The following is a 25,600-nucleotide window of genomic DNA, read 5'->3' as shown; positions in this document are numbered from 1 at the left end:
ATTAGATATAAAAATAAAACAAAACCGGGGTGTCCGAGTGGCTCAGTCGGTTGAGTGTCTGACTTCAGCTCAGGTCATGATCTCGCGGTTTGTGTCATTTGCTGACAGCTCAGAGCCTGGAGCCTGCTTCGGATTCTCTGTCTCCCTCTCCCTCTGTCCCTCCCCCATTCACTGTCACTCTGTCCCTCTCAAAAATAAATAAACATTAAAAAAAATAATAAAACAAAAATAAACTCAAAATGGATAAAGGACCTGAATGTGAGACAGGAAACCATCAAAACCTTAGAGGAGAAAGCAGGAAAAGACCTCTCTGACCTCAGCCGTAGCAATCTCTTACTCGACACATCCCCAAAGGCAAGGGAATTAAAAGCAAAAGTGAATTACTGGGACCTTATGAAGATAAAAAGCTTCTGCACAGCAAAGGGAACAACCAACAAAACTAAAAGGCAACCAACGGAATGGGAAAAGATATTTGCAAATGACATATCGGACAAAGGGCTAGTATCCAAAATCTATAAAGAGCTCACCAAACTCCACACCCGGAGTGTGTGGAGAAATGCCCAGTGAAGAAATGGGCAGAAAACATGAATAGACACTTCTCTAAAGAAGACATCCGGATGGCCAACAGGCACATGAAAAGATGTTCAGCGTCGCTCCTTATCAGGGAAATACAAATCAAAACCACACTCAGGTATCACCTCACGCCAGTCAGAGTGGCTAAAATGAACAAATCAGGAGACTATAGATGCTGGAGAGGATGTGGAGAAACAGGAACCCTCTTGCACTGTTGGTGGGAATGCAAATTGGTGCAGCCGCTCTGGAAAGCAGTGTGGAGGTTCCTCAGAAAATTAAAAATAGACCTACCCTATGACCCAGCAATAGCACTGCTAGGAATTTATCCAAGGGATACAGGAGTACTGATGCATAGGGGCACTTGTACCCCAATGTTCATAGCAGCACTCTCAACAATAGCCAAATTATGGAAAGAGCCTAAATGTCCATCAACTGATGAATGGATAAAGAAATTGTGGTTTATATACACAATGGAATACTATGTGGCAATGAGAAAAAAAGAAATATGGCCTTTTGTAGCAACGTGGATGGAACTGGAGAGTGTGATGCTAAGTGAAATAAGCCATACAGAGAAAGACAGATACCATATGGTTTCACTCTTATGTGGATCCTGAGAAACTTAACAGGAACCCATGGGGGAGGGGAAGGAAAAAAAAAAAAAAGAGGTTAGAGTGGGAGAGAGCCAAAGCATAAGAGACTGTTAAAAACTGAGAACAAACTGAGGGTTGATGTGGGGTGGGAGGGAGGAGAGGGTGGGTGATGGGTATTGAGGAGGGCACCTTTTGGGATGAGCACTGGGTGTTGTATGGAAACCAATTTGACAATAAATTTCATATATTAAAAAAAATAATAATAAAACAAAATGCCAAAACAGCCTACGCCATAGGATTATTAGGAAAATCTACTGAAATAATATGTATGAAGTACTCTAAGCCTGGCATCTAGTAAGTACTTAATAAATACTGTTTTTTAATGTCTTTACTATTGCTTCTATTACAGTGGTTATATGCATATCAAATGTGCATGGGAGAAAGACTTATGAAATACTAAGATATGCTATAAGTTTTATAACATAATTGATAGAATTAGGTGATGGCTATGATTACGGTATAATTCAGACAGTTGAGAAGGTTGGGTATTCAATGAGATCTTTATAATGATTTGGCTAAAGGCATTATTTTAGACTATAATGCGGATGTGGACTCTTGTGTACTACTTGTTTGAAGCCTCTGGTGGAGGGCAAAGGGAGTGACCAGAGTGAAATTTGACACGTCCTTCCAGTGAGGCCTTCACAGTGCTTGGGAGGCGGGGATGGTGGGGGGAGTGGATGGCAGAGATTATCAACCTGGCAGGGTGAAGAAACATTAACAGCTGAGATAGGAATTATGGACTAAGGAGGCCTAGAATTTCCTCACCTTTGCCACCCTCCTGTCCTGTGGTAGAAATTTATTATGACTGGAGCATAGATGTGGATGCCCACCAAGGCAGGGGATGGAGAGGAAATGTGCTGCAAATGGCAGTCGTGATTATTGATGCAAGATGGGCTCTACCACAAAGATCACCAGTGACTCTGTACTGGGACAAGAGAGTCTTTTTGGATGCCAAGACCATTTGCCTGAGTTAGGGATGGTGCATTGTTCTTCCTGTGATTCGTAACTGATGAAAGTGGTTGCATTTTCTTTTTCCTTGGCTCTTAAATACAAAAGGAGAAAACCTTACTCAGTAAATTATGTCATTTGAAGAATGTGTGCTGGTCACCCTATGATCCTTCTGCCACAATTCTTTATGCTTCTTCATCACTTAGTCTGCAACTTCGAGCTTCCCAAGAAAATGGGACAATGAATACATGTGTTTCTTTTAATTTTGAATCAGATTTACTTAGCAGCCAAGTCTATAGTGAGTAGAGGATCATTCTTATTTAAGAGGCTGTTAATCACCAATTGTAAAAGTTCCAAGTGGGAACTGACTGGCCAGAGCTTTCATCTTGTTGGCATTCCTTTGGAGGAAATAAGGAGAGAGGCTGCCAGCTGCCTGGTTGATAGAGGGGAGGCTTAGAAGTGGACTTTCTCCTACAGATCAAAGAGAGGCTCTTTGCTTATTCAGCTTTCTCTTTTTCAGGCAAAATGTGGTGGGTAAGAATGGTGTCCTTGTGAAGGAACAGGCTGGGATTGGCCATGGGAGTTAATGTGGGGAAGGGGTCCTGTTGGGGGGAAGGGTTTTGACGCATCCCATCTCCCTCTGGAGTTCCCAACCTGTTGGAAATTGGGAGCACAGAGTAGGGGTGTCCTCGGACTCCACCTGATCTCTCTCAGTGGGTTTTGTTGGCTCCATTTGCCAGAGGGGAGAAATGATGGGGGTGGGGGGAAGGCAGAGATCTGCTTGTAAACAGAGGTGGGTGGTGCCATGTTGTTTACCTCCCTCACCTGTGTTTGGGGATTGCATCTAGAGCTTTGGCATCACGATAGCTATGTGGCATCATCTGCTAATTTACCCATCCGTCAGTTTGTGAAAAGGAAGGAGAGGGGAAGGTATGGAGTGCTGCAGGGAGATGAACTGTCTAAGCTCATTCCCTCCTAAAAGGCTGAAAGTAAAATAAAAATAAACTTGAACATTCATGGGCATTGTGTATCCAGGCCGGATTACCACAGAGGCAGGAATGAGGTAAGCGAGAAGGCCTGGCTGGGTGGGGGGAGGAAGCCATTCAGGTGGTTTTGGTGTAGGGTTCTGGCCAAGGGAGGCAGACATAGAAGGAACAGGATTGAGTGGATATCCAGCTCTGGTCCAGAAGAGCATGTTTCATAATCAGTAGATGAAGTGAGCACAGTTTATAAGGAGTCAGGAGAGCAAGGTGCTCTGGCCCAAGTCCGGTGGTTTGGACTCAGTCTACACATGGCAGGCAAGTTCTAGGATATGCTTGGAAAGGTGCCATCCGTGGCTGCTGGCAAGCCTGGGCTGGGGACTGTGTAGGCACCTCTCTCCCATAGTCTTCTTGACCAGTGGACAAGGAGGGTGGTATTTACTTCTCTTTTACTGATGGGAGAACCAAGGCTCAGGAAAGCAAAATAGCTGCTAAGTGGCAGAGCCGGGATGGGAATACAGGTGTTCTGTTTCTTTCTTTCTTTTTTTAACGTTTATTTTTATTTTTGAGACAGAGAGAGACAGAGCATGAACGGGGGAGGGTCAGAGAGAGAGAGGGAGACACAGAATCTAAAACAGGGTCCAGGCTCTGAGCTGTCAGCACAGAGCCCGACGCGGGGCTTGAACTCACTAACCGCGAGATCATGACCTGAGCCGAAGTCGGACGCTTAACCAACTGAGCCACCCAGGCGCCCCATGGTGTTCTGTTTCAATGTCCAGAGCACTTTCTTCCCTCACCAGCTCTGGTTTATATGTGCATGATGTACACACTTCCTCTGACAGATTTTAGTGTCACCCAGAGATATGTTTATATTTCTGTGAATTTAACTAGTCCAATTTTCATGAGCAAATGTCCCTACCTCGATTGCTTTTGAACCGAGAAGGGTGCATCTCTGTAGTGCCAGCACGGTATGCGGTTGCAGAGCTGGCCCCTGGGCTGTGGTGACAGTCCTGGGTCATCATAGCAGGTGGAGGAGAAGCACGGGCTACTGAGGCTGGGTTCTTAGCACCTTGCCTCATGGGAAGCCTGATCAGCGTTTTGCTACAACATACCGGAGACAGGAAAGAGCTTGCTTTCAGACAGGAAGGAGCTTGCTTTCGGTGTTTGTCTTTTGTAGTTCCACCAAAAGGGCTGACTTAGTGGCAGGCAAGCCTCTGGCAAGCTCCAGAAGTGGCTGGTTGAGCCACTTTTTTGGCCAGGGTTGAATCATGTTACTCCCTTAGTAAAAGCATACATGTTTCCCCACCGTCTGTAAGGTAAGGTTCAAATTTCTTTTGGAATCCCAAACGTCTTCAACTTGGCTTGAACCTCCCTTTGCACCTGGTCTCCTGGGAATCTCCCTCTCAGGCCACCACAGAGCCAGTCTTCCAGGCTCTGTGAATGGCCTTTGCCACTGCCTCCCTATCAGGACACTAATTGGCCTTTGAATGTCACCTGTTCCATTAGGTCTGCTCCCCCTTCCCCCCAATAGTCAGCCTTTGGTTAGTCAGCTGTGACCACTTTCTGTCTCTGCTAGACTGCCCCAATCCTTGCTTCCCTCAGCTCACATACCAATCCTTATCTCACAGGACTGTGCAGACTGCTGGGTGTGTAGAAGATGCTTGACATTTGCTGAGTTAAAGGGCTCAGGTTTTGTTTCTGCATGGGATCAGTAAATCTCTGAGCACAGTTCATTCATCGGAGACTCTTTGGAAGACTGTTTCTTTATCTTCCTCCTTTCCACTGTGGGATCACGTGAAACAGAAAGACTGCTGGGCTTGGAGTTCAAGAAACCAGGATGCTAGTCCTGATCTACTCTCCAGTCTGTGTGACCTGGGCCAGAGCAGCCTCAGTTTCCCTAGCAATGAAATGAGTGTGAGCCCACTGATCCTCTGTCGGACTTGCACTAAACCAGGTGGGCACTAGCCTTGTGCATCTGGGTGTGCTTTTTTCACCCCAGTGGCATGTGGCTTCCTTTCCTCCAGTCCCTTAAGACTGTTAATTGAGGACCGTCTGCCATAGAGTAGGGCCCTTTTGTCCATTTCACTAGAATGGCCCTAAATGCACCTAACGTGGGCGGCAGCTTCGAAAACCTCTGAGTAATTGGATGGCATCCACTTCCCTGAGATCCCAGATATCCCACAATCTAAATGTGCTTTGAATCTCCTTTGGCATTTTGATGATTTTTCTCCTGTTACATAGGATGACCGGACAAGATTGATAAAACCAATATCATTTCTCCGTGCTTTCCTCCTCAGACCTGCCACTGTTGTGAAGGATTGTTTTTGAAAGGCCTGTGGATCACTCCAACAGTGGGTCCTCTTTTATTAGTATTTGACTTTATTAAAGATAACAGTGTCATTTGGAGTCAGTTCTTGAGGTTGAGGTGATTTAAGGGAAAACAGATCTTACCCATTTACTCTAATTCTGTGTCTATAATGTCTACAATATTTATGGCATTAATTTCATAGGCAATGTATTGTATACCAGAACAGCATGTTATATACATGAATGGTGGCGCCTTGACTGACGTATGTGTCCCGTGGTAGCTTTGTCCTCAGGCACGTGACTAAATATGCACACAGATTAAATGGACGAGTGAGTATTCAGAAACCTTGGTCTCTGGCAGGCGGCTGTGAGAGGCCAGGGTTGACATGCTGAACCGTGTTCACGACATCCCTCTTGTTCTCCATTCCTACCTCAGCTGCTCTCTGGTTCTGCTTTTTATTTCCTCCTCTGGATCATTACAAAAGGCTCCTGTGTGAATTTCTGGGTTTATGTTGTCCGTGCCCACCAGTCAAATCTCCCAATCCTGGTTACTGCCTAGTCACCCCCTTGCTCAAGGACCCTTACTCCATTGCCCGAGTCAGAAGAAAACCCTTGGCTGACACTTCCCTGCCCCTGTGTCTGCATTATTCATGTCTGCAGTATGGAGTCCCCCACCCTTCACAAACTCATCCTCCCTTCAAAACCTACTTGTGTGACTAAGAACTCCCAGGTTTCAGGGATTTCTTCTACCAAACCTTGCAGCTCTTAGTGTGGCCAAATGTATTGGTTATTTAGTGCCGTGTAACAGATTACTGTACAATGTAAAACAACAAACATATATTGTCTCCCACAGTTTCTGAAGGTCAAGAATCCGTAAGTGACTTAGGTGGGTGGTTGTGGTTCAGGATTTTTCCTGAGGTTGTATTCTGGCTGTCAGTCAGAACTGCAGCCATCTGAAGTTTTGACTGGGGTGGAGGATCCACTTCTAGGCTCACTCATGGGGCTCTTGGCAAGAGACCCCAGACCTTCTCTACTCAGTCCTCTCCATAGGACTGCTCAATGACATAGCAGCTGGCTTATCCAAAGTGAGTGATCAGAAAGACAAACAAAGATGGCAGCTGCAGTGCCTTTTGTAACCTAATCCTGGAAGTAAAACCTATCACTTCTGTTGGGCCCATTGACCAACCGTGGTACATTGTGGAAGAAGACCACTCAAAGATGTGACTAACAGAAAGTGAGGTCATTGGGGACCACATTGGGTTTTGGTTACTGCCCCTGCCCTGTCTTTTTGCATGTATATGTTGTTTTTCCAGCTAGTCCCAGGGATGATTAGAGATCAGAGACTGGTCTCATTCACTGCTGTTGCTCCCATACTTCATTCAAAGTGCTTTTCACAGAGCTGCTTAGTTCGTCTTCACAATAATCTGTTGGGCTTTTTAAAAACTAATTAATTAAAACAGATGCAGGAAACTAAGGTCCAGAGGTATTAGTTATCTAAGTCAATCAGCTACTATATGACAGAATTTGTGAATTCATTCCCAGGTCTTTTCTGATCTAAAACTTAGGTGTTTTTTGTTTTGTTTTGTTTTTCATTTTACACATGATTTGCCGATTATGACTTCTGTAAAATATTTGCTACAACCCGCATCCTGTCTATCAGCTTTGGTGATAATTTAGAGGAACAACTTGGGGGCAGCCAGCGGTATAGGGAAGTATTTGTATAAAGCAATTCCAAGATGGGAAAAGTTTCTAAGAGATTGTCCCAACCAATTGAAATCTCATCTTCTGGGCTTTCATCTGTTCAGCAATTGTTTAAGTGAAGCCCCTGATTTATCTGCCTGTTCTACCAAACAAGGGAGCTTCAGAGGCCCGTACAAGTGTCACATTTCAGCAGGTTTTTCTTGTGTGGTCATCCCAGGAAGTCTCGCCTGTTACCTTCTACCGCAAGACACACAAGACACTGCCTATCACAAAACCTTGCTCATGTGTTTCAGACAAAATGAGAACAGACTCTTGGTCTTCTGGGTTTTGTGGGATTAAGTCATAATTTAAATTGGAATATCTCCTGATAAATCGTCCTAGATACCATGACTCCGTCCACAGGGAGCCTGGTGTGGTGGTGGGGTGGAGGAAAGGGAAGGAAAGAAAAGAAAAAAAGGGGAAAAAAGGAAAAGGAAAGTCCTTGCTGTACCTTTGAACACAGAGTTATGGTGGTGGAATTAAAGGAGCTTTGATTTTCTTTTTCATTTTGAACAAAACTCTGGCCCCCATAGTTGGCTTTCAAAATGTGGAATGAGTACAAGTGTTTCTAATTTCAGTCATTCTTCCTTTATTCTCTGCAAAAAGGGGAACACGACAGGTGGCTTTCTAAAACTTGAACACCTCGAGCTTTGTGTTCCCTCTCATGATCATCTTTTATGTCTGCAGGGGGCATTTAGACTTATTCTAGTAATGGTCCTTTGGGTTTTTGACTTACTGGCTGAAGATACATTTTTTTTTTTTTCTTGATTTAGGTATGTCCTCCACCCCTTAGGCCTGGAAAAGTTTTGAGTACTGGTTTTTCAAGCTCTTTTTTTATCTCTACATGGGTATTTTTTCATTGTTTATTTTTTTTTCCCGTCACGGTCATAGGGTGGTTTAATATTACATGTCTCGCCACAGTGCATTTTCCCGAAATTGCGGAATTTCTTGGATCTCTTCAAAGAGTCCAAAAACACTGGGGAGAAGGAGAGGATGAGAAAGGGATTTGAAAAAGAATTGGGAATGAGATTTCTTAGACACTTTCATACTCTGAGGTGGTTATAAGTTGTTTTCTGCATAGATTGACATTCTCTCTTTTTTTAAATTTTTATTCATTTATTTTTAATTTTTTTAAATGTTTATTTATTTTTGAGACAGAGAGAGACAGAGCTTGAGCGGGGGAGGGACAGAGAGAGAGAGGGAGGCACAGAATCTGAAGCAGGCTCCAGGCTCTGAGCTGTCAGCACAAGGCCTGACTCAGGGCTTGAACTCGTGAACCGTGAGATCATGACTTGAGCTGAAGTCTGCCACTTAACTGACTGAGCCACCCAGGTGCCCCAAATGTTTATTTATTTTTGAGAGACAGAGAGAGCACGAGTGGGGTGGTGCAGAGAGAGGGGGGTGTGACAAAGGATCTGAAGCAGGTTCGTGCTGACAGGAGAGCCTGATGTAGGGCTTGAACTCGTGAACCATGAGATCATGACCTGAGCCAAAGTTGGACGCTCAACCAACTGAGCCACCGAGGTGCCCCAGATTGACATTATGTTGAGCAGCTGTACTCTGAGTCAAATTCTTTTCTCTGGAGCTCTGAGGAAGTTCCCATTCTGATGACGGTAGTATTCTCTCTCACTATTTTGTTTCCATGTCCGCTTATATCTATATGCAAATAATACTTAAATATTCATGTGGAGACATACCTGCAAGCACAAAATATTTCCAGAAACGTCCATATTTATTTGCAGTTCCTTCCTCTCACCCCTGCCAATATAAATGGGCATTTAAAACTTCAGGGGAGCAATTATTAGTCCTTGAGAGAAGTTACCTGGTCAGGTGGCTTTGGTCAGTTTAGGTACATTTTACAGGGCCTACCCAGACATAATTCCTAGGAATGCCGCGGGTAAGACCGGACATCAGAAAGAAAACACAGTTTGGAGCAGGAAGAGGAGTGTCCCTTTTGATAGGATTTCCTTAGCACCCAAGGGTTGCTTTGCCCCTGGAGGGAAAGTACACAAATCCAGAGAGGATACTTGCAAAAGGAATTAAGCGACCTGGCATGCTGACCTCATTACCCTCTGATACATATACCCTCACTTACAACAAACATGGTGACAATCATAGTTATTAGTATGTAAAGCCATTAGCTATTTGCCCAGTACTGCATGGGTTCTGTCTTTGACTTCACAGCATCCCTGCCCCCAAGTCCGCTCATTTACCACCATGAAGAAGTAAGTCCTGTTCATTTTGTAAAGAGAGAGGGTAGTAGTAGCTCAGTGACTAAATGGTGTAACTAGCTCAAACTGGGAAAGCAGAATTTCAAACCCAACGCTTTTTTTATCGCCCAAGAACCCAAGCCTTTTTGACTTCTAATTTAGTACACTTCCCTGCCTCTGTCCCTAACTTAACTGCGCATTCACTAGCTTGACTTCATAAAAGGGGAATCATATATTTTTGGTTCTATTATTGCTTCTTTCTTTCATTCCTGCTCCCCTATTTCATGAGGTCAAGACCGTAGACGCTTTTGTGTTTCTAGTTTCCATTCCATTCTCAGAATATGACAGACATTGACAGACACTGGAAATCATGGTAGTTGAAAATATGCCCACAGAATCTTTGACATTCCCTTCAGAAGATGGAGCCTATTCTCCTTGGATGTGGGTTGGCCTTAGTGACCCATTTCTAACAAGTAGAAAAAAGTAAAGATGACAATGTGTGTCTTTAGAGACTAGATATAAAAGGCATCATGGCTTCCTCCTTGCTCTCTCTACTGGATCACTCACACCAAGGGAAGTTAGCTGCCCTGTTATGAGGACACTTAGGATGTCCTATGGAGATGCCCATGTGGTGAGAAACTGAGGCCTCTAGTCAAGAATTTGGAAATGGATTATTTAACCCCAGTCAAGCCTTCAGTTAATTACTTAACAGCTGCCTCACCAAAGACCCTGCATTAGAAATACCCAGCCCCACCATGCCTAAACTCCCACTTTACAGAAACTGAAAGATAAGAAATGCTTGTTTTAAGTTCTGGGTGTTGTGTTATGTAATAACACACAAAGTAATATAGAAATGAAAGGATACGAACCCCAAAGAGCTCCGGGCCTATGCTTCATGTCGTTGATGTTACTGACTCAATGATACAAACTGTGATTTATGGACACCAGCTATTTCTCTGTTGTTTTCTTTCAACTCTGAGAAAATCTACAGCAGTTTTGAGTGTTTTCCAAATGATATAATCACTGGGGGATCATTTAAAAACCCACAATCGAAGGCCCCACACGGGCCCATGAAATGGAACATTCTAAGGACAGGGTTTTGGAATTTCCATTTCCAAAAACCCCTTTGAGAGGATTCAGATGTAGACAGCCTGAGCTTGTCCAAGGAGTACTGTTTGGGAACCAGTGAACTAGAACACTTTCCCCTTATTTCAGTTCTGATCATGAAGATTTAATTTGGTTTAGTTCTCTTGTAGGGCCTCATCTTAACGTCTTCCGTGATAGGGGAGCATGCCTTGGAATGAAAAACTGTTGTCAGATCTGCAGCTCGATGCCCCCTACAAGCTCCATTTTGTGCTTGGCATGGAGCCCATGTCAGACCAGGGCTCGAGACTGTCTGTTCAGGCATCGCGTGGGACCAAGAACAGAGAAGAGAGGTTCCAATGCAAATGTTGAGTCTACTGCCTGGTATTAGTCTCAAAATTAGGCATGTTTCTGTTTAAGTGTCTCCCCATGTATACAGATCTCAGGAGGCTCTTTTGGGAAAGGAAGGAGCACAGAGGAGAATTGATAGCTATGGAGAGCACTCTGGGGGACACTTGTTGGCCTTCTAAAATGAAGGAAGAAGTCCTAGTCCCACACTCCGCTCAGTAGATGCTGACAGAGTTCTGGCACAAGCAGAGCATATTTTAAAGACGTGTTCTTAGTTCCTCGGTGAAATATTCTAATCCTAACATAAAATCACTTCTTTATCCAACGTGGACACTCCTGGGAGGTCACTGTCCCTGGGCACTGTCCAGGTGCCACAGAGGAGACTGGGGCTCTGTCCTGTGATGTACAGTGCTTTTCCACAATGGTGGTGATAGAGCTGGACCTTGAGTCTGCACCTGTATATTCTTACAGTTTCTTGGTGATCTATGTACGATGACCGAGGAGGTAAATCACACAGGCAACATCTAGCATATGGAAAGGTAAATTTTTAGTAAGCTCCTAAATAGGACTCTGATCCTCAAAAAAAGAACAAACAAAAGAAACAAATAAAATTAGTTCTTCAGACATCGTGACTAAATACTGGGTATAACTTCTGTGATGTATACCATCTGGATGTCTCTGCCAAGTGTCAATGTTTGTTGTATGATCTGCATTTTTTTTGTTTTGTTTGTTTTTTTGTTTTTGAGAGAGAGCGTGAGTCGAGGAGAGAGAGAGGAAGACATAGAATTTGAAACAGGCTGTAGGCTCTGAGCTGTCTGCACAGAGCCCAATGCAGGGCTCAAACTCGGGAATGGCGAGATCATGACCTCAGCTGAAGTCGGACGTTCAACCGACTGAGCCATCCAGGCGCCCCTGATCTGCATTTTTAAAAAATTTTTTAATGTTTTATTTTATTTTTGAGAGAGAGGGAGACAGTATCCAAGTGAGGGAGAGGCAGAGAGAGAGGGAGACATAGAATCTGAAGCAGGCTCCAGTCTCTGAGCTGTCAGCACAGAGCCCCGATACAGGGCCCGAACTTGTGAACCACGAGACATGACCTGAGCCAAAGTTGAATGCTCAGCCACCCAGACACCCCTGTGATCTGCATTTTTTAAAGAGAAAAAGTCTGGGGGTTGGGGGGTGGGTATTGAGTGTTCCTGTTTCCCCCATGAGCTTTGATCTGAAGTCTCTTCTGGTACCACGCAAGTATGTGACCTTGGAAAAGTCACTTTCCTGCTTTAGAACTCAAGTCTTCCCATTAGACAAAGGAGAGATGTAGACACATCTGTGATCCAAGTTGTTATCTAAAGCAGTGAATCAATCAGCACTGTATTAGTTGACTAGGGGTGCTCTAATGAAATATCACAGACTGGGTGGCTTCAACAACAGATTTACTTCCTCACAGTATTGGAGGCTGGGAATCCAAGATCAAGGTGTCAGCAGGTTTAGTTTCTCCTGAGACCTCTCTCCCTGTCTTGCAGACGCCTTTCTTCTCACTGTATCCTCACATGGCCTTTCCTCTCTGTACAGGAGTTCCTCATGTCTCTTTGTCCAATTTCTTCTTTTTTTTTTTAACTGTTTATTTATTTATTTTTGAGAGAGAGGGCACACAGGAGGCACTGTTAGTTCAGAGCCCGATATGGGTAGGGCTTGAACTCACCAACCTTGAGATCATGACCTGAGCAGAAACTAAGAGTTGGACACCCAAGTGACTGAGCCACCCAGGTGCCCCACCCACTTCCTCTTCTTATAAGGACACAAGACAAATTGGATTAGGACCCACCCTAATGGTGTCATTTTAACTTAATCATTTCTTTAAAGGCCCCGTCTTTAAATATAGTCCCATTTGGAGATACTGGGGGTTAGGGCTTCAGAACAGCGAATTGGGGGGAATACACTTCAGCCCATAACAAGAATCCAGATTACCTTCACAATTATTAGAGATCCATTGTGAAGCACTGGCTGGGGGTAGATGTGGGGCAGTGTTGGGTATCTATAGCAGAGGTAGAACAGATAGAATCAGCCCCCTTGAGGCATCTGGTCGTTTCCCCACTTTTCCAGAGAAAAGTTCTGAGATTATCTCTGGAGTTCAATAGAATCAAAGTTAAAGTCACAGAATGCTAGCAATAAAGGAGACCTTCAAATAATGCCCCTATTTAATATTAAAAGAAGTGGAGGGCTAGAGAGGGGTTGCACTATGTTTATAATTAGGTCTCGATTTATAACTCAATTACATCTGCTCAAAGACAAATCAGAGTATATAACCATAGTTTCTGACCTCAGTGTTGCCTCACTCCAACACCTCTGAGACACCCCAACTTAGGAGTGGTATGACATTTTTCCAAGCTCCAAGGAGGAGAGGATATGATGGTACTTCACCGGGATGTGCTAAGAACATTCCCAAAATAGTGATGTTCTGTAATCAAAAGCTTTTTGTCGAGGGAGAGGGCTTTTTCAACACTTTCTTCTTGCTCTCCCAAAGGAGGGCAGTTTTCTCACCATGAGTTATAGGATCAAGGGTAGTATATCTATAAATTGGCAGAGTTTTTCTTTATAGTTAAACAGGTGAAAAATAGCCAGAAACAATAATAGAAGTGATCCATTTAACTCTTTAGTTTAATTCCAGAGTTAGGACTAGAAACAATTTTTGGTGTCTAAAACTTTTAGAAACCAACAGACTGTTGAAATGTTTAAGAGATTACATCCAATTGCTATCATGTCTTTTCTGGAGTCCATAAGTGGTTTGAGATTCAGAGATGTGACCTGGCACTTTCTCTGGGTTAACTGGAATAAAATTTGCAAATATTGGTTGTATACTTTTAAGAAATTTTTTAGGGGCGCCTGGGTGGCTCAGTCAGTCGAGCGTCTGACTTCTGCTCAGATCTCAATCTCACAGCTTGTGAGTTCGAGCCCTGCATTGGGCTCTGTGCTGACAGGTCAGAGCCTGGAGCCTGCTTCAGATTCTGTGTCTGCCTCTCTCTCTGCCCCTTCGCACTCATCTTTTTCCCTCTCTCACAAAAATATACGTTAAAAAAATTTTTTTTTAAAAAGAAATTTTTTGAAGACCATGGGTATATCAAATAAGAATAATCCTGTCAGGTGTCTCTTCCTGTGATAGAAAACAATGGTTTACATAATTCAACAGACATCTCAATTTGTCCTGGGAAAGAAATTCTGTGAGCATCATATTGGTGGTCCCCATTTGTCTTACTCCCATGATAAAATATCTAGCATGTACCCTCGTTAGCCTACTGAGAGAAAGGCTGCCAGCTTTTCCCAGAATCTGAAACAGGGACATCTGTGTTTAAGGACTGGCTACTTCTTATTTATAAAGTGAATTATCTGAGTGTAAAAATAGAGATATTTTTTAATATTGTGCCAGAATGATCTGCCCCTTTTATTGTGTGTCTGCTGTTCATGAGACAGAATATTTGCACCACAGACCCACTGCCTATTTTCAGAGAGTTCCAAAATGATTTATTCATTCAACAAATATTTTAGTGAGGCATCCTGTGCTAGCCACCAGCGACCGAGCAGTGAAAAACAACAAAGACATGCCCTGTTATTGTAGTGAGAAAGATAGGCCTTCATAAAATAATTTCACGTTTGAAAGGAAAACTGCAAGTTGGGCTACACTTTCCAAAAGAAATGAACGTGATTCTGGGAGATTCAGGAGCAGATAAGCAAGGAGCCTGCCCCAGGCTGGAAGGCGTCCCTGGGAACCTCATTCTGGGCTGAGAAATGGTGGGGGAGGGGGAGGCTAAGCCAGAAGGCCTGAGCTGTGGTGACAGGAGACCAGGGTCACACAGAGGGAAGGGCATGTACCTGAAGGAGGCATAATGGAAAACAACAGGTTGGCAAGGAAAGATTTTGGGTTTTTGTGTGTCCTCTTTCCTTTTCTGGTGTGACTTTGGGAAAAATCACCTCACTTCTTTGGGCCTCATGCCCTTATTTGCATGAATGAGAGAATCTGAGGTTACCCCAGAGTCCCTGAACTAGATTCTTTCATTCACACAGATTGCCCAAGCACCTACTGTGTACCGGGTAATCTGATTGGCCCTGCGATTCAAAGGTGAATTAACTGGGATCATTGACCTCAAGCAGCTGGATCCAGCAGCAGAGACCAACAGAGGAGACAGCCGATTGTGGTGTGGTGTTGTGGGTGTCACGGGAAGACGGATGACCGTGGGATTAGCCCCGGTGGGAGGAGGATGGCAGTCTGGAGGACTTCACAGAGAAAAAGACCTTTCAGCAGAAAATGGGGAAGTCAGCCTGGGCAGTCAGCAAGGTAGGAAACGATTCTTGGAGACTGGACATCTTCACTGGGACAATAATGTGTCACAGTACTCTACTGATGATGCAGGCATGCCCTTTTGAGATTCTATGTGCACCCCAGTTTCCAGGGATGGTTATGGAAATCCTTGCCTCTAATCTCCTTACTGCATGAGGCTCGGGAAGAGTGCAAATTTTTCCTGTGCTCTGGCTTGGTTTCCCATCTGTCAGAAAATGCCCTTTACACAGCAGGGTTTGAGCGACTTAATTATTGTTTGTGGGATATTTGGAAGTTCAGGTCAAGGATGAATTTCTGTTGCAAAACTGAAGGCACACAAGTCAGATGTTTAAAGATGAAGTGCAGGGTTTTCTTTGTTTTCATTTTGGTTTTGGGGGGGTTTTGTTTCATTTTGTTTTTGTAGGGAAGGATCTTAATGGCTTTATATGCTTCCCTGGTTGGGTCAGATTGTCAGAATATTCTGTTATCCACCAGAGAAAGACAAGAAGACTTTTTTAGAGATGCTCTAAAATTATTTTCTGTTTATTCTCTTAAATATTTGGCTTGAACAGAGTCTCCTTGCCAGGATACAGTTAGCATTCCTGCGGTGTTTTAAAAGCTGGCCAAGAGACTGGCATGAGAGGAGAAAACCCTCGCAACTTGAAGTGTTGCTGGATATTGAGTTGTGTTTGCTTAGTCTAAATGTGATGAGAAACAGAAAAAAAACAAAACTGACAGTATTGATTTTAAAATTTGTTCCTTCCGGGGCACCTGAGTGGCTCATTCGGTTAAGCATCCGACTCTTGATTTCGACTCAGGTTATGATCTCACGGTTCATGGGTTCCAGCCCCGTGTTAGGCTCTGTGCTGACAGCATATAACCTGGTTGGGATCTTCCCCCTCTCTGCCCACCCCCCCCGCCCCCCTTAAATAAATAAACTTTAAAAATAAAATAAAATAAAATCCTACCTTCCAAAAGGACTGGAAGTTCTCAAAAAAAGACCTGAGTGTAACATGATGACCATTACAATACAGGACAAAGCCAAATGTCACAAGAAGTTCTGTTTTGTTTTGTTTTTTTTTCTGTTTGTTTAATTTTTTTGATCAAGGTATGTAACTATTGTTAATATTGTTATTGTTTTGAGGCATGAATTTTAGGTGAAAGATTCCTGGCAGTCTAAGCAAAAAAGGGAAAAATGGTTGCCTAGCAACTTGCATTGACTGATAAAAAAGGAAACAGGTCAGCCTGTCAGGAGATACAGTCTTTAGTATATTTATTATGCTGATTTTCATACTGTAAACATTGAAGAATAGTATTTTCCATAGCTTCCATAAGCTTCCCAGCCAATGGCAAACTCTCCTTGATGAGACAGCTTTTTTACATTGACCTTCAGTAAAATCTTATACTGGGTTGAAGGCATTTTGTTTTTGTTTTTGTTTTTGTTTTTTTTATTTGGGGACATAGCTAAGGCAGTCCAGGTTTGTAGTTTTCTATTATGATTCAATGCAAGGAAAAATACCAGTAAGTGGATGGGTATTACTGTGTTTCAGTGTTTTAAAACCTGTGTGTTCCTGAGAACGGCCTGGGGCCCTTGTTAAAATATAGATCCAATGCCTGCTCCAGATTTGCTGAATCAAAGTCTGTAGCAAGGGGCCTGGGTGTATATTTAACAAATATCCGAGGTGATTTCTTAATGCTCAAGCAAGTTTAGGGAGCACTGCCATAAATGGTTTTCCTTGATGGTTTTTTCCTCTCAGTTGGGCTTTGTAACAGTCATTTTGAGCATAAATTGTGATAGGAGCCTGAGGCAAGTGAGGTGATGAAGCCAGTTTAATTAGCTGGTCTGGAACCATAATGTCATTTCCCTTTCTCAAGCTGTGGTGCTTCAGGATGCTGTCCAAGAGTTCCCTCCGGGCGCCTTCTCATCTGTTACACCATCCATCCATCTAACGTGTCCACGTGGCGGGCAGAGCAAGTATAACACTGTATTTTGTCCTTTTTAAGATGCATGTTTCCCCACAGTTCTACATCTCTAAAATTAGTCTGCATTTTAGAATCGACCGGGTGTGAATTTGGTGACGCTTTGTCTTAGTGATATATAAAATCGTAGTGTCAACTTTATACTCAAAGGTGTCAGAGATCAGATAATCTGTAGCTCTTCCTTTTACAGATGAGGCATCAGAGACACCGAGAGGGTGAGGTGACCGAGGAAATCCACTGCCAGTTGGGGGAGCCCAGTGTCAGACCCCACTCTCTATCCTTGCTGTAGTTATGTATGCCTGAGTAACTAATTATCCCCAAACTTAGTGGCTTAAAGCAGCATCGGACATGGATGATCTCACACAGCTTCTTGGGGCCAGGCATGTAGGATTGGCTTGGCTGGGGTCTTCTGGCTTAGGGCCTCTCATGAAGGTACAGATTTGACATTGGTTGTACAGTCATCTGCAACCTTGACTGGGGCTGGAGGTTCCACTTACAGGCTGGCTCACTCACTTGGTTGGCCCTTTGGATCACTTACTCTGGGGGAAGCTAGTCACCATGGTGTGGGCACCTGGAAGAACTTGTGGAGAGGCCCACGTGGAAATGAACTGAGGCTTCCCCCCAGAGTAAGTGATCCAAAGGGCCAAGGCAGGAAAATGTTAAATGCCTTTTATGACCTCACTTCCAAAGTTGCGTAATGTCACTCTTACAATGCAGTTTGCCACACAGACCTGACTCTGTTCGAAGGGAGTGCACAAGGGCACGAATATCAGGAAGGGAGGCTCCATGGGGGCTGGCTGTTTCCTTCACACCACACTGCTTTTCCAATATCACTCTGTTCTGCCTGATCAGCTTGGCCCTCTCGTATTCTTAGGTCAGGTTCTCAAATTGAATGGATGAAAACTCTTTGGGATTTATGCCCCATTCTGGCACCTGTGAAATTTTAACGTGCCTACAAATTTTCTGGGTCTCCTGTTAAACACAAACCCTGATCCAGTAGGTCTTAAGGCAGCCTGAGATCCTGCATTCTGACTGGCTCCTGTATAATCCCCTTGCTTCTGGCCCTCCTCCTCTCATTTTGGCAGAGAGACAGATGGTTTGGGGAGAAGGAACTAGGGAAACCAGCCTGTTTCACCATGCTGGTTGAGGGAAGGAGAGGTATGAAGCCGATAAGAACCCCTGAATTATTAGGTAGGCAGCTCACTGCAGCTGTGAGCTTCTTCACAGTGAAGGTCAGGTTTCAGACAGCAACAGCTGGGTGCTCAAAATGGTGAGGCAATTAGCTCGAGGGGGGTTGGGGGGTGTGGGATGGAACACAAACAGTGCTTAAAATGAAACGTGTCAATGCATTATTCAGAGCTCAGATGCCCATTGGTAGATTGTTCATCCTCCTTTTTTGCCTCTCCCCTCTCCCCTCTCCTCTCTCCCTTCTCCCTCTTACATACACACACATCAGCTAGCACTCAGGAAAACTCTAGACTCACAATATATTTCCCTGAACAAGATGAAAATCAGAGGTGAAGTCCCCTAAGTGCTCCTACTTTAAGCTACTTTGCTGTGATCTAGAATGCTGGCCCTCTGCCTTTCTTCTTGCCCACGGCAAACTTTCTGCCTTGTGTCTTTCTACACATCATTTAAGAGGAGCATATTAGACTGTAAGCTCAGCAAGAGAGGGGCTGTGTCATTTTTGTTCATCTCTCTATGTAATATCACACATACATGCCTATATTATAAATGAATAGAGGAGTGAATAAACCATCCTAACAGGTAAGAGTGACCTTGAGCCTTGTGATGAAACACAGGGGCCTCCATTTTCACATTCTAGTGGTTGCCGGGGACCTTGGGAAGGGGTTCAAGTTTATCACCTACCACTTCCTTATCCGCCATGCCAGTCTGTAACTGTAGAAGCTGAAAACTGCTGTTTACTCAGCACTTACTGTGTGCGAAGCACGTACACCATTAAGCTTCCAACAACCTGAGAGGAAGGTAATCATCGCCCCCAGTTTGCAGAAGAGGAAGACAAGCCTGTGAGATATGCTTATATAGCTAGTCAGTAGTAGTTTTGCAGTCTGTCTCAACCTGGTTTCAGCCTAAAGCTGCTACTTGGTGCCCACCATTGCAGAATAAGATGTCTATTCTTATAGAAGGCAACAGAATGATAGACTACTGAGGCTGGAAGGGCTCTCAACACTGAGTTCACATACATACTTGGCATCTGTCCTTGGTGCTGTGGGCGAGCACTGAGATGCATTTCATGAGAAGAAGAGTCCACACATTAATGGGACATAGATAGAAATCTCAGTCTTTATCTGGAGCTACCTGTTAAAAACCAACCAGTCCACACATGGCTGGTGGGAATGAAACATGGTACAGCCACTTTGGAAAACAGTGTGACACTTTATAAGAAAGATAAACACATACACTTAACAAATAGCACAGCTGTCACGCTCCTGAGTATTTATGTGAGAGAAAAGGAAAGTATGTCCACACAAAGGCCTGGACACAGATGTTTGCAAGTTTTATGTGTGTTAGCAAAAAACTAGAAACAACCCAACTGTGTGTCAGCTGTTGAGTGGATAAACAAAATGTCCTGTCCATGAAAGGGATGCCATGAGAGGAGCAAGCTATTGATTTGATGAATTCAACGACATGGATGAATGTTGAAAGTGTCAGGCTAAGTGAAAGACAGCCATGGAAGGCTACATTCTTTGTCATGTATGTGCCAGACAGGAAATGACAAAACTATAGGGACAGAAATCAGGTCAGAAATGCCCGGGGTTTAGGAATGGGCTTGACTACAAAGGGGCATGAGGAAATTTTGGGGGGTGGTGGAAATCTTCTGTGTCTTAATTGTGGCTATAGTTATAAAACTGTAGACCTTTGTCTAACTCATTAAACTGTATCTTTCAGAGGGATGAATTTTATTGTCTATAAGTTATACCTCAGGAAACATGACTTTAAGAAATATATCGGCCAGCCCAAACCCACCATTTTCCAGATGGGGAAACTTGTCCCAGATGAGGAAATGACTTGCTCCAGCAGATATGAATTGAGAATACAGGTTTCTCGGCCCCCAGTCCTGAGGCAGAAGTGAGCTGGAACTTTGGCCTCCTGTCTTAGACCACAGCACATTGTAGCTAGGCCAGGAGTGCTCATCCCCAGCTCTCAGTGTGGCATCATGGGTGACTTTTCAAAACTTGACCTCTACTGCACTGCTCTTCAGGCTGTTGACCTGCAGTTTGGCCAGAGTAATTAGAAAAAAAGAGTAAATTTGTATGTAGCCAGCATCTGAGAGTGTAAAACTCCAGGAATAAGCCTCTATATACATACATCCATTCCACTTTTTTTTGGGAAAGAGGGAGAACAGACAAAACAGGAAGTTAATTTATCTGGAATCATGCCGTTTAGGACATTGCTGCCCATTCACTCCAGGAAGAACAAAATATCCTAGAGATTCACACCAACATCTTGTTGCAGAAAGCAGGTGGGATTTGGAGTAAAGCCAGACCTGATTTTAGTTCCTAAATCTTTTCCTTTCTAACTTCATGTCCTTGAGTAGCCACTTAACTTCTCTATCTGTAAGATAATGACCATAATTCCTACCTCACAGGGTTTTTATGAGGTTTAAATCAGAGAATGGTAAATACAGTATCTAGTCTGGCTGTGATAGACTTGTCTAGTGCATTCATCACTGGGCCATGTGCTTTACATACATTATCCTAAACCTTAACAGTCCTTATCCCCCTTGTGGAGATGATCAGCCTACGGTAAATAATCTGCCTGCAAATGATCTACCACCTGGCCAGAACCACTGGGCTGTGTGTGATCTCAGTAAATGATGGTGGATCTTAATTGAGCCCTGTTTATAAAATAATTGGGTAGGGAGATTGGGAGGAAATGAAATTCTGCTTCTTAGTTTGAGAGAAAGCATAATTATTAATTATTATTTGCTTTTTTTATTAAAAAAATTTTTTTACCGTTTTTATTTATTTTTGAGACAGAGAGAGAGCATGAACGGGGGAGGGGCAGAGAGAGAGAGGGAGACACAGAATCGGAAGCAGGCTCCAGGCTCCAAGCCATCAGCCCAGAGCCCGACGTGGGGCTCGAACTCATGGACTGCGAGATCATGACCTGAGCTGAAGTCGGACGCTTAACCGACTGAGCCTCCCAGGTGCCCCTATTATTTGCTCTTTAAGAAAGAATAGGAAGACCGTTGAGGCCAAAATTTGGACGCCGAGTCAGGGTCAAACTCCCAGTTGAAGGGAACGTGTCCTCCCCTTAGCCTTTTTGTCCAGGGAGAATACTCCAACAACCCAAAAGACTTTGCACTATCTAGGGCCCAGCTAAAAACCAGAGAGGTAGGGAGACTTTCCACCTGCTTCTCGGCAGGGTGACCCTCTGCAGACATTCTCTGTACTCTCAAGCCCTGCCTGCCTTCTAAGATTTAGAGGCTGGCTTAAGAGTTACTGAAAAGGGCTGATTTTATTAAGCTTATCTGTTTTTCTTCCTTTGTAGCTGGAATAACATACCAGATAAGTTTTCCATCTTCATTTGAAAACTTTTCTCAGTCCATCACACAGCCAGTTATCAGCCTAGATTTACAAACCACCAACAAGTTTTAATAACCTAAGACAACTGGCAAAATACCAATTGGCAAACTTGCCAAAGACCATAGAATTGGGTGTTTAAATTCCACCATTATACGCTTCATGTGCCTGGGCTCAATTTCCTTTCCTAACCATTGTCTTCCAGTGTGAAGTGGCCAGTTGGGCTTAACGGATTCATCAAGCATGGTATACCATTTAGTGTCATGGATCTTATACACAAAGGCCATAATGTGAGCTGAAAGTAAGCATACTAGGTTCCTATATAGAGAGAATACGATCAATGTTAAATCTGTATGTGGAGTGAAAAGCACTAGATTTCTCTACTACCCAGGGTAGAATTACCTTCTTAAGTGATTTTAGGAGCCTGAGGACCAGAAAAACTATTGTCAAGGCTGGTGGTCAAAGTGGGAGACTATTAAGACAGAATCCCAACACCAGCCCAGAGCTGTTTCCACTAGCCCACACCACATTCCCTTTGTGTTGGTTATTTAATAAATTCATTTCACAACCCGTAGAGCACAGTAGGAAACAATGCAATTACTGAACCATAGGAACACAGCTGCCAACATCTTGTTGATTCAGAATTGTCCAAACACTTCCATGTGGGGGCGGGATTGATGCAATTTGCTGGTTCAACAGTTGACATTGATAAATTGGAGTTTCATTTCCTCAGCCTTCTGTTGGAGGTGCTAATGAGCGTTGAAAGGCTGGAGAAACGCAGGAGGGAGACAAGGGAGAACCTTGCCTGATCTACATACTAAGTAATTGAGCTTGTATGATGTAGGCTTGACACGACTAGGGAATAGGTGGACTCACTGAAGGCACTAATAAAGGCGAAATAAAATTAGCACCATGAATTTTTTTTTTAAATGATTTAAGTTCTACTCGCAGATTGTGTAGGTTGGTATCCTCATTTATTAGAGAGAATGTTTGCTTTTCCTAAAACTCTTTTGCATGTTTCCTTTTCTATTTCGTGGGGCAGTTTGCCAAGATTCCTTGGCTTCTGGAAAATGAGGGGGTTGGACCAGATGATCTCTGAGGTCCCTTACACGCTCCATTTTTTTACTTCCTTGGCAAGAGAATTTGCCCGAAATGAATTGCATTTCCCCCACACACATTTATCCAAGCCTCTGTTTTCCCATTCATCTTCTTCTTCATTCAAAAAGCACTTGGGATGCTTACTGGGTGCCAGTTACTGTGCTAGGAACTAGTAATAGAGTGGAAAGTAGGCCAGGGCACCACTGGGCCCCTTCTCTCAGGAATTTACATTGCAATAGCGAGACAGGTGAGTAAGTAGAGCAGGTCAGAGACATGCTGGGGGTGCGCACAGCAGTATCAAAGCACACACGAAGGTCCCTAAGTTGGACATCATCGTGGAAAGCTATTCGGAGCAGTAATATTTTAAGTTGCTCCTGAAATAAGAAGGCGAAGATTGGGAGGACGTGTTTGGATGGACTTTCTTCTGTGTCCTCCCAGGACTTTTTGAGCATCTTTTCTCTATGTAGTTTCTAGAAGGGGTTTATGGGAATGTCATAAAACACAGGCATGGCTTGATGTGGGAACACAACATAGATAAAAGAATGACTTTTGGAGAAGGGGTAACAGTCAAGGCTGATGTTATAAAAGGTTAAAATTTTTAAACAAAAAATCTTAAAAATATTTCCTTTAGGGGCGCCTGAGTGGCTCACTCAGTAAAGCATCTGACTTCAGCTCAGGGCCTGATCTTAAGGTTCGTGGGTTCGAGCCCCACATTGGGCTCTGTGCTGACAGCTCAGAGCCTGGAACCTGCTTCAGGTTCTGTGTTTCCCTCTTTCTCTGCTCTTCCCCCACTTACACTCTGTGTCTCTTTCTCAAAAATAAACATTATATATTTATATATATATAAACATTATATATTTATTTTGTAATTTCCTCCTTAAATAAGGAATCTGTGGACTACTTATTAAACTCAATCACATCTTTATGAACATCAGCTATTTTAATCATATTAGAGTTGAAAATCTTTTAAAAGTTGTCTTTAATCATTTTATACATGAAGCAAAACTAGAAAAGTTTTAACTAGAAAAGTTAATTTTTTTTCCAGAATTCAGATAGTTTAAGAGCAGAAGTAACTCTAAAACTCACCCCACATCCCCAAACCACCTTCTTTGTTTGGAGGTTAACTCAAGATACTACCTTGACTAGAAAGCTTTCTCCCATACTCTACTCTTTCCCACTTTGACAACAAACTCCAGCTTTCCCTCATAGTTTTTGCCAAGTTACTTGAAGTCTTATTACACCTCCTGACATTCATTAGTAATTTATTGTTTCTTCTTTAATCCAACAAATGTTCATTGAACTTTTATAATAAGGGCCTTAAGTACCATGGAACATTGTTCTTACACTGAGCAAGTTTGCAGTCTGAGGGGAAGGTGGATGCCGTGGTTTTACAGGATGAAATCTTAAGTTCTTCCTTTGGGATTTAAGTCCCTCAGTGAGCTGACCCTATTCTTACTGTCCAGGATTCTCTTGATGAAACTGGGTATACTGCCAGCACAAGACATTGCTACTTTTACTGACAAGAGTTCCCACAGAAACAAATTCCTAGTAAACATAGCAGCCTACAGAGGAGGTTCAGTGATTTTTGTCTTTTTGGACGAAAGATCGATTCATAGGCTATCTGTGGGATAGCCTTCTCGTGGAAGTATTTGTTATTACTTCCAGGATTTTTATATTTTCTCATCCTTTGAATCTGTTAATTTATTCAAAGCGAGAAATCAGTTTGAATAAAATGGGTTGGCATGGGCTTTCAAAATTAACCTTTTACACATACGAATTACAAAATTCGTAATTAGATACACGAAAGTCCAAGCCAGCCAAGAATAATCTTTTTCCTTCTCTCCAGCTCTCAGAAGAGTAGATTTATCTTGGAGAAATGCATTTTGTTAAGCTGTGAGTAGATGCAGTTAGGAATTCTCCAGCTGCAAGTAATTTTAGAGATTATCAGACATTGATTTACTCAATATTTTTAAAGCAAATTGGATCTTTTTTTTTTTTTTTTTTGGTATGGCATTAATTAAAATTAAAGCTGTTCTAAGCGGAATTTCTTTGCAGGTAATCTTGATTTTCTTTATTTTAAACGTGCTTGGTTCAGGCCACCTATAAATAAACCAGAGCTCAGAATATTCAGTGTGAAAATAATATGCATAAAAATGCAGATTTAACTGTGAACAAATACTATACTAGCTTGTAAATGTATCAAAAATCTAACATATTATGTTATCATATTCTATCATATCTGTTTAGTAGAAACTATAGAAATCAAATGTCAGCCAGTTGTTGGCATTCGTATGATGATCAGCCTGTCCTATAAGGGATTTATGTCTACACTTATAGTGTGTTTCACCACCTCTGTCTGGTAGCACTTGACTCTTAAACCTGGGCATGAGAGCACTGGTTTAAGAATTTGGAAGTGTTGTTCTAGTCATGACCCTGACACTCACTAGCTTTGTGAGTTTTAGCTACTAGCGGTGCCTCTTTGGCCTTCACTTCTCATGAATGCCAAATGCAGTGGTTAGACTAGAAGTTCTAAGGACCCATATACTTTTGAGATGGATGAATGTAAGTGATGGGATGTTTCCTTTCGTTGTGCACCCAGAGAAGGAAAAGCCGTGAAAGGTAAAGTGACCTGCTCTTGGCCACAGGGAGAGTCACCAGCTCAATAGGAATGGCCAGGCTCTTTCAGATCACTCGTGTGGCCTCACAGTCACCCTGGTAACACCTACCTACCTAGGATTGTTTACAAAGCCTGGTAATTTGCATTTGCCCTTCTGTCTGTTGGGATAACTTCTAGGTGGGTATTTAAAAGTGCAGGAGTAATAAAGTT

At 43.1% G+C, this 25,600-nt stretch overlaps 1 protein-coding gene and 1 non-coding gene across 2 annotated transcripts in view; both read left to right on the top strand.

Moving 5' to 3' along the window:
* MB21D2 (Mab-21 domain containing 2) overlaps window positions 1-25,600 on the top strand; it is a 115,407-nt gene that overhangs the window by 61,413 nt on the left and 28,394 nt on the right. The gene's annotated exons all lie outside the window — the stretch shown is intronic.
* On the top strand, window positions 11,161-11,365 carry LOC121034258 (small nucleolar RNA SNORA73 family). Its single transcript, XR_005792339.1, has one exon. It is a non-coding gene; the product is annotated as a small nucleolar RNA SNORA73 family (small nucleolar RNA).

Source organism: Herpailurus yagouaroundi, unplaced genomic scaffold (assembly GCF_014898765.1).
Source record: "Herpailurus yagouaroundi ecotype Mexico unplaced genomic scaffold, PumYag 159, whole genome shotgun sequence".
Classification (NCBI taxonomy): Eukaryota; Metazoa; Chordata; class Mammalia; order Carnivora; family Felidae; genus Herpailurus; species Herpailurus yagouaroundi.
Note: the sequence above shows the minus strand (reverse complement) of the source record. Positions and strands in the feature narration are given on the sequence as shown.